The sequence below is a fragment of the Piliocolobus tephrosceles genome, chromosome 19 (assembly GCF_002776525.5).
Source record: "Piliocolobus tephrosceles isolate RC106 chromosome 19, ASM277652v3, whole genome shotgun sequence".
NCBI lineage: Eukaryota > Metazoa > Chordata > Mammalia > Primates > Cercopithecidae > Piliocolobus > Piliocolobus tephrosceles.
In genome coordinates this window covers 22,992,436-23,001,126 of record NC_045452.1, presented here as the reverse complement: position 1 = coordinate 23,001,126, position 8,691 = coordinate 22,992,436, and positions in this window count along the sequence as shown.

The window sequence follows — 8,691 nt, the reverse complement described above, 5'->3', positions numbered from 1 at the left end:
ATGGTGGCTCATGCCTGTAACCCCAGCACTTTGGGAGGCTGAGGCAGAAGGACTGCTTGAGGCCAGGAGTTCAAGACAAGCCTGGGAAACATAGCAAGACCCCATTTCTACAAAATATTTTTATTTAATTAGCTGGGTGTGGTGGCGTGCACTTGTAGTCTCACTAACTTGGGAAGCTGAGGCGAGGGGCTCACCTGAGCCCAGGAGTTCAAGGTTGCAGTGAGCTGTAATCAAACCACTGCACTCTAATCTGGGTATCAGACTGAGACACTATCTCTAAAAAACAAAAACAATTTACATTTGGGAAAGCCCTGCAAGAATGCTCTCCCAAAAACAGAGCCATAGTATTTTCCTCTATGCCTTCCCCTACTAGTCCTGGTTCCATACTAGGAAAGGAAAAACCTAACTAATCCCTCCTAGAAACCACAATCCACATAGGATATAGAGATAGATATCATGTGCAAATTTTTCAAGTATTACAACCCTTTAACGCAGGCTGATGATTCCTAATATGTATTTTTCCCCCACACATAGTTCCTTTGCCAAAAGGCCAACACAATTAGAAGCTATAACTGTGCCTGACCCTGTGACATTATTCATATGATGACGGTAACCATGACACATACAGAAACACCCAATAGAAACAAAGACCAGCTAAGTAAGCACTGAGGAGGGATAGAGACCACAGGAGTGACCCAAGGATCCAATCCAATTCAGCTCTTGCTAGACTAGGAGAATCCCATGGTGAACTCAGAGAAAGAAGCGGGGTGGGGGAGGTCTCCTACCCAGGGCCAATCTCAGGGATCTATTATTTAAAAGCAGAGAAATGAGACCAGGGGTATTTGCACTGTCAAAACAGGGAAGCTATCAGGAATGACATTCTGACACCCACTCAAAACTCATTTTGAATCTGGGACCACATTCAAAGAATGTCTTTCCTTCTAGAACTGAGAGAAATGCTAGCAGCTCACCTGGCCCAGCTGGAACACACAGGCAGCCTTCCCCGAAATCCAGCTCTGACCAGTACTGCTACAGGAAAATGATCTGCTTGCCTTGAAATGTGTGCTGCGGAATGAAGGCATCCCCATCAACAACACCCCAATCCTTCACATCCAGCCTCAGACACCTGCTACACTTTATCTGGGTGGGCCAGCCAGACCAATCTAAGTCAAGGGAAAGAGTAAGAACATAAGGTGACCTGACTCAACCCCAGGCCTGGATTGGAAATGGCTTATCAGTGAGGGAGAATCCCTGGGCTTCCTTGGCAAGATTAAAAAATGCAGCCTAGATGGAAATACGATAGCCATCAGGTTAAAGTGAGGCCAATGGGAGAGGCCTAAAAGCCGCGATGACTGCATCAGGGATCATTCTCAGCCTCTATGGAGAGCAGGATGTCGACAGAAAGCACCACACCCTGGGAAGCACTGATGAAAACCATGACTGCCCAGGCAATAGCAGTTCCCAAATGGGGAGTCCACCCTGTCATTAGGCACCAAGAAGACACCGTCCTGAGAAGGAAAAGAGTGAAGGGTGGGGTTAAGTGAGATAGGCAAAAACATACCACAATGCAGTTTTTCTATAACCCAGCATCACAATTTACAGCTTCTAAGGATACCACATAATATTCTTCACAACACTATCCAGTTAAAAAAAAAAATACAAGCCGGGCGCGGTGGCTCAAGCCTGTAATCCCAGCACTTTGGGAGGCTGAGACGGGCGGATCACGAGGTCAGGAGATCGAAACCATCCTGGCTAACATAGTGAAACCCCGTCTCTACTAAAAAATACAAAAAACTAGCTGGACGAGGTGGCGGGCGCCTGTAGTCCCAGCTACTCGGGAGGCTGAGGCAGGAGAATGGCGTGAACCTGGGAGGTGGAGTTTGCAGTGAGCCGAGATCTGGCCACTGCACTCCAGCCTGGGCGACAGAGCGAGACTCCACCTCAAAAAAAAAAAAAAAAAAAAAAATTAGCCTGGCGTGGTGGCACAAGCGTATAGTCCCAGTTACTTGGGAGGCTGAGGTGGGTGGATCACTTGAGGTCAGGAGTTTGAGACCAGCCTGGCTAACATGATGAAACCCCATCTCTACTAAAAATAGAAAAATATTGGCTGGGCACATTGCTCATGCCTGTAATCCCAGCAGTTTGGGAGGCTGAGGCGGGTGGATCACCTGAGGTCAGGAGTTTGAGATCAGCCTGACCAATATAGTGAAACCCCGTCTATACTAAAGATATAAAAATTAGTCGAGTGTGGTGGCACGTGCCTGAAGTCTCAGCTACTCGGGAGGCTGAGACAGGAGAATTGCTTGAATCAGGGTGGCAGAGGATGCAGCGAGCCGAGATTATGTCACTGCACTCCAGTCTAGACGACAGAGCGAGACTCCATTTAAAAAAAAAAAAAAATTAGCTGGATGTGCTGGTGCATGCCTATAATCCCAGCTGCTCAGAGGCGGAGGCAGGAGAATTGGTTGAACCTGGGAGGCAGAGGTTGCAGTGAGCCGAGATCTTGCCACTGCACTCCAGCCTGGGTGATAGAGTGAGATTTTCTCTTAAAAACAAACAACCAAAAAACCAACAACAAGAAAAAAGTTGTCTGGCTTCAATAGCAGATTGGCAGGGCATAGAGCAGAGGAGGTGAGTTCAAGGGATTTATGTACATAGTATGGAACAGAAGAGCACGTTTGTGTTGCTAGTGGGAGTGATCCAGTGGAGAGAGACAGATCAATGATCTCAGACAGAGGGACAGTGATGCACAGAAGGCCTTAAAAGACAGGAGCGTATTAGGTCCACATGTAGAGGGATGAATGAGTCCAGCCAAAAAGGAACCTTCGCTACAGGATGAAACCCCTGCCCAGGAGCTCCGTAGCAGAAGGAACTGCCACACTGTTACTGTTCTGGGGTGGCCAATGTTGCTTAGCAACCTGTGTTTAATAAGATGTTTCAACTGAATTCCTAATAAATGGCCATTTCAACTTACACCAACGGTTCCAGTCACTGGTGTTCCTGCTCTGCTTATTTCCAACGCTGAAACTGGACGCTCAGGTTTTTACTTCCTTGTACTGTTGATGATGTATGCTTTTTTTTTTTTTGGAGACGGAGTTTCGCTCTTGTTACCCAAGCTGAAGTGCAATGGTGCGATCTCGGCTCACTGCAATCTCTGCCTCCTGGGTTCAAGTGATTCTCCTGCCTTAGCCTTCCATGTAGCTGGGATTATGGGCATGCACCACCATGCCAGGCTAATTTTTTGTATTTAGTAGAGACGAGGTTTCACCATGTTGGTCAGGCTGGTCTCGAACTCCTGACTTCAGTTAATCCACCCAACTCAGCCTCACTAAAGTGCTGGAATTACAGGTGTGAGCCACCCCACCTGGCCTAATTTTGTATTTTTAGTAGAGACAGGTTTTCTCCATGTTGGTCAGTCTGGTCTTGAACTACTGACCTCAAGTGATCTGCCCACCTCAGCCTCCCAAAGTGCTGGGATTAGGATTTCAGGCATAAGCCACTGCACCTGACTCTTTTTTTTTTTTTTTTTTTAAACTGTGTCTCAGCCCGGCGTGGTGCCTCACACCTGTAATCCCACCACTTTGGGAGGCCGAGACAGGTGGGTAACGAGGTCAGGAGTTCAAGACCAGCCTTGTCAAGATGGTGAAACCCCATCTCTACTAAAAATGCAAAAATTAGCTGGTCATGTTGGTGGGTGCCTGTAATCCCAGATGTTTAGGAGGCTGAGGCAGAGAATTGCTTGAACCCAGAAGGTGGAGGTTGCAGTGAGCTGAGATCGTGCCACTGCACTCCAGCCTGGATGACAGAGCGAGATTCCATCTCAAAAAAAAAAAAAAAGAAAAGAAACGGAGTCTCGCTCTGTCACCCAAGCTGGAGTGCAGTGGCACAATCTCGGCTCACTGCAACATCCACCTCCGAGGTTCAAGCGATTCTCCTGCTTCAGTCTCTGGAGTAGCTGGGACTATGGGTACGTGCCACCATACTAGGCTAATATTTTGTATTTTTTTAGTAGAGACAGGATTTCGCCATGTTGGACAGGGTGGTCTAGAACCCCTGACCTCAAGTGATCCACTTGCCTTGGCCTCCCAAAGTGCTGGGATTACAGATGTGTGCCACCACATCCAGCCACGAGAAACATCTTTTTTCCTTTTCCTTTTTTTTTTTTGTTTGAGATAGGGTCTTGCTCTGTCACCACCCAGGCTGTCACAGCTCACTGCAGCCCCAACCTCTCACGGTCAAGCAATCCTCCCATGCCAGCCTCTTGAGTAGTGGGGACCACAGGTGTGCGCCACCAGGCATGGCTACTTGTTGTATTTTTTGTAGAGAGGGGGGGTTTCTCCATGTTGCCCAAGCTGGTCTTGAACTCCTAGACTCAAGCAATCCACCCACCTTGTCCTCCCAAAGTGCTGGGATTACAGGTATGAGTCACAGAGCCCAGCCCCACAGGACCCTTCTAATTGGTCTCCATGCTTTTTCTTTTCTTTTCTTTTCTTTTTTTTTTTTTTGAGACAGAGTCTCGCTGTGTCGCCTGGGCTGGAGTGCAGCAGTGGCTGGATCTCAGCTCACTGCAAGCTCCGCTGCCTCCCGGGTTCACACCATTCAAGTAGCTCAGCCTCCCAAGTAGCTGGGACTACAGGCGCCTGCCACCTCGCCCAGTTAGTTTTTTGTATTTTTTAGTAGAGACGGAGTTTCACCATGTTAGCCAGGATGGTCTCAATCTCCTGACCTTGTGATCCGCCCGTCTCGGCCTCCCAAAGTGCTGGGATTACAGGCTTGAGCCACCACGCCCGGCCTTTCTTTTCTTTTTTTGAGATGGAGTCTTACTCTGTCACCCAGGCTGGAGTGCAGTGGCATGATCTCGGCTCACTGCAACCTCCACACCCTGGGTTCAAGCAATTCTCCAGCCTCAGCTTCCCTAGTAGCTGTGTTTATAGGCATGTGATACTACGCCTGGTTAATTTTTGTATTTTTACAAAAATTACAAGAGATGGGGTTTTGTCATGTTGGCCAGGATGGTCTCAAACTCCTGACCTCAAGCGATCCGCACTGCTCAGCCTCCCAAAGTGCTGGGATTCCAGGCACGAGCCACCGCTCCCGGCCCCCTTGCTTCTTCTCTTGATCCACCTCCAGTTCATTCTTCACACAGACACTAAGTGTAATACAGACATCGAATCAGTTTACTCTCCTGCGTAAAGCCTTCAAAGGTTTTCCATTGTGCTCTCCTGCTAACTGGAACTTTTCTCCATCTCAGTCCCTATATCCTGGGTCTCTGCCTGAAATGCTCTTCCCCCACAATTCCCTTCCCAGAAATGGCTCCTTCTTATCCTGCAAGTAAAGGTATGTTCCCTACCTAGCAGGCCTTTCTCCCGTTGCCTAGGCTCTATCACAACACGTGCTAAATTCCTCCTCAGATGGAATTAGATGTTTGATAAGTCTTCTCTGTCTCCCTGCGGGAAGTAGGAGGCTCCACGAGGACAGATCCACCTGTGTTTTCCCGGAGTCCAGCACGGGGCCTGGTGCATAGTAGGCACCTAATAAATATTTGATGAGGCCAGGCACAGTGGCTCACACCTGTAATCCCAGCACTTTGGGAGGCTAAGGCGGGCAGATCACCTGAGGTCAGGAGTTCGAGACTTGCCTGGCTAACATGGTGAAACGCCGTCTCTACTAAAAAATACAAAAATTAGCTGGGCATGGTGGCAGGCATCTATAATCTCAGCTACTTGGGAGGCTGAGACAGGAGAATGGCTTGAGCCCATGAGGAAGAGGTTGCAGTGAGCCGAGATTGCACCACTGCGCTCCAGCCTGGACAAGAAAGCAAAACTCCATCTTACATAAATAAATAAATATTTGATGAATAAGATGATTTGTCACTAGCAGATGCTCTGTGAAATGTATGGCTGTGCTCCTAAAGTATTAATAAAAGATTAAGCAACTAATAAAGGTTATTTTTCTCAGCTGGTTTCTACCATACCAGTGTCTAATAGAATGATCATAACTACCATATACTGTGCACACTTATTATTTAATTTATTTTTTGAAACTGGCTCTGTCGCCCAAGCTGGAGTGCAGTGGCATGATCTTGGCTCACTGAAACCTCTGTCTCCCAAGTTCAAGCGATTCTCCTCCCTCAGCCTCCCGAGTAGCTGTGACTACAGATGTGCACCACCATGCCAGGTGAATTGCTGTATTTTTTTTTTTTTTTTTAGAGACGGAGCCTCGCTGTCTCGCCCAGGCTGGAGTGCAGTGGCCGGATCTCAGCTCACTGCAAGCTCCGCCTCCCGGGTTTACGCCATTCTCCTGCCTCAGCCTCCCCAGTAGCTGGGACTACAGGCGCCCACCACCTCGCCCGGCTAGTTTTTTGTATTTTTTAGTAGAGACGGGGTTTCACCGTGTTAGCCAAGATGGTCCGCCCTTCTCAGCCTCCCAAAGTGCTGGGATTACAGGCTTGAGCCACCGCGCCCGGCCGAATTGCTGTATTTTTAGTAGAGACGGGGTTTCACCATGTTGGCCAGGCTGGTCTTGAACTCCTGACCTAGTGATCCGCCGGCCTCGGCCTTCCAAAGTGCTGGGATTACAGGCGTGAGCAACCGCTCCCGGCAGTTTTTGCATTTTAATACATAGCACTATCAACCACTCAGGGATTTCCTCTTGATTTCTCCCTCTCCATCCCTCATTGTTCAGTCCAATAGCAAATCCCGTTTATTCTCCAAAAGCTACCTCAAATATTTTTTACTTCTATTTATTTATTTCAGACGGGGTCTCCCTCTGTCTCCCAGGCTAGAGTGCAGTGGCGGGATCACGGCTCATTGCAGCCTCCACCTCCTGGGCTGAAGCCTCACACGTCAGCCAATCCTCAAACCCTGCCCCAGTAGCTGGGACTACAGGAGTGAGACATCGCACACAGATAATCAAAAAACAAACAAAAAAGTTTTTTTGGGTTTTTTTTTTTGTGTGTGTGTGGACACAGGGTCTCATTATGTTGCCTGGGCTGGAATTTTTACTTCTTTTTATCTCTACTGCCATCACTTAAATCCAGACCATCATCATATCAACCCTGGATCCCATTGAAGCTCCCAGCTGGGCTCCCCTCCTTACCCTATCCTATTATTTTTCTACGTAGCAATCCTTTTAAAACGGTACTTTGGATGGACTAACTCCTTTGTGTCATTGATTTGCAGGACGAGGGCTTTTACCCATATGAGCCACTTCTGTCTCCTCTTCCTCCGGTTATAAGACTCCTGGGGAGGGGGCGGGTGACCCAAGTAGAAGTGAAAGAGTTAGAGAAAGGCCAGGATAAGAGAGTTATTCATTCAAATAATGTATCGCGTGCCCCTGTGCTCTGCGCACTGTGGGTATAGCAGTGAACTCGAGGACCGCACAGTTCGGGCGCTCCCAGAACTTCAGTTCCAATTCCATCCGAAGGAAGGGAGACAAAGCTTTCCCGCGCGGACTAGCGGCCAGGCGCGGCGCTAACTGCTTTGACGCCCCGCCTGCCGCCGTGCCTCAGTTCGCCTCTTCTGCACAACGGGACGATCACTGGACAGTGCCCTCTTTGCCCCACAGGGCCACCGGGAAGGTCCCTCCCCGAGCGCTCAGCGGGAGGGGGGTCGCACCAACAGCCAGCCCGCAACTCCAGATGTGGGCGGGGCCCAAAGGTTACGTAGCCAGGAAGGCGGGCACGCGGGCTGCAAGCACCAACCGCCGGCCGCCCCGAGCTGCGTCTCCCCGCCCCCATCACCGCCCCCCGCCCCGCCCCCAGCGCGTGCCCGCCCGGCGCCCTCTAGGCTGGAAGGCAGCGGGAGCCCTACCGGTGCCAGCACTGCCAGAGCGGGAAGAGTGCGGCGCGGGCCAGCCGGGATCGCTGGACAGCGGGGTCCAGGCTAGAGGGGAGCGGTCAGTGACGGCTGTGGAGGAGGGAGGCGCTGAGCCTCAGCGCGGGAGTCGAGCCTGTGGGCCACTGAACTGGGGGGCTGGCCGAGGTGGGGCTCCGGCCCTGAGGGCGCGCCTTAGGGAGGGGACAGGGGCCGGCGGGACCCTGCTTTGTCTCAGTCGCACTGAGGTGAGGGGGCTGCACTTGGCCGAGCAGCGAGGACCGTGCCCGGCTCAGAGCTCTCGGAGTGTCCGGGCTAGATTGCGGCCGCGGAGCGGGAGAAGTCGGGGGAGGGCGTGACAGGTGACGGGGCTGACAGGGCAACTGCCATTATTAAGCACTCGGCCGCCCGGGTGCCATCGCCTCCTTCCCGAGCTGGCAGCCCGGGCCACCGGGGACACGCACCTGTCCTAAGAGGGTGTAGTCTTTGAGGCAGAGGTGGGACACGAACCGGGAACGGTTTGCCTTTGGGCCACTCCCGTAGGCTGAGGGAAAAGTGTACTTAAACCAGGCTTTGAGAATTGGGCAGGGTCTGCAGCGCGGAGATCACCGAGCCCTTCGTTGGCTGTTAGGACTTTAGGAAGACGTTTGGCCTCTAAAAGACCACACTTTCCTCATTCCCAAAAGTGGCTGAACCTGTGAACACTAATTACTCATGTGTAAGGAGTGCTGCGCAATCTGTAAAGCACTTTACATTCCTGTGTGGTAGATAATTTGCCACAGTGAACTTGCCAAGTAAGCGTTTTTTTAATTTACCTTTTGTACAGATGAAGAAATTGTGTCCCAGAGACGTTTATTAAATCAGGGAGTAGCAATAG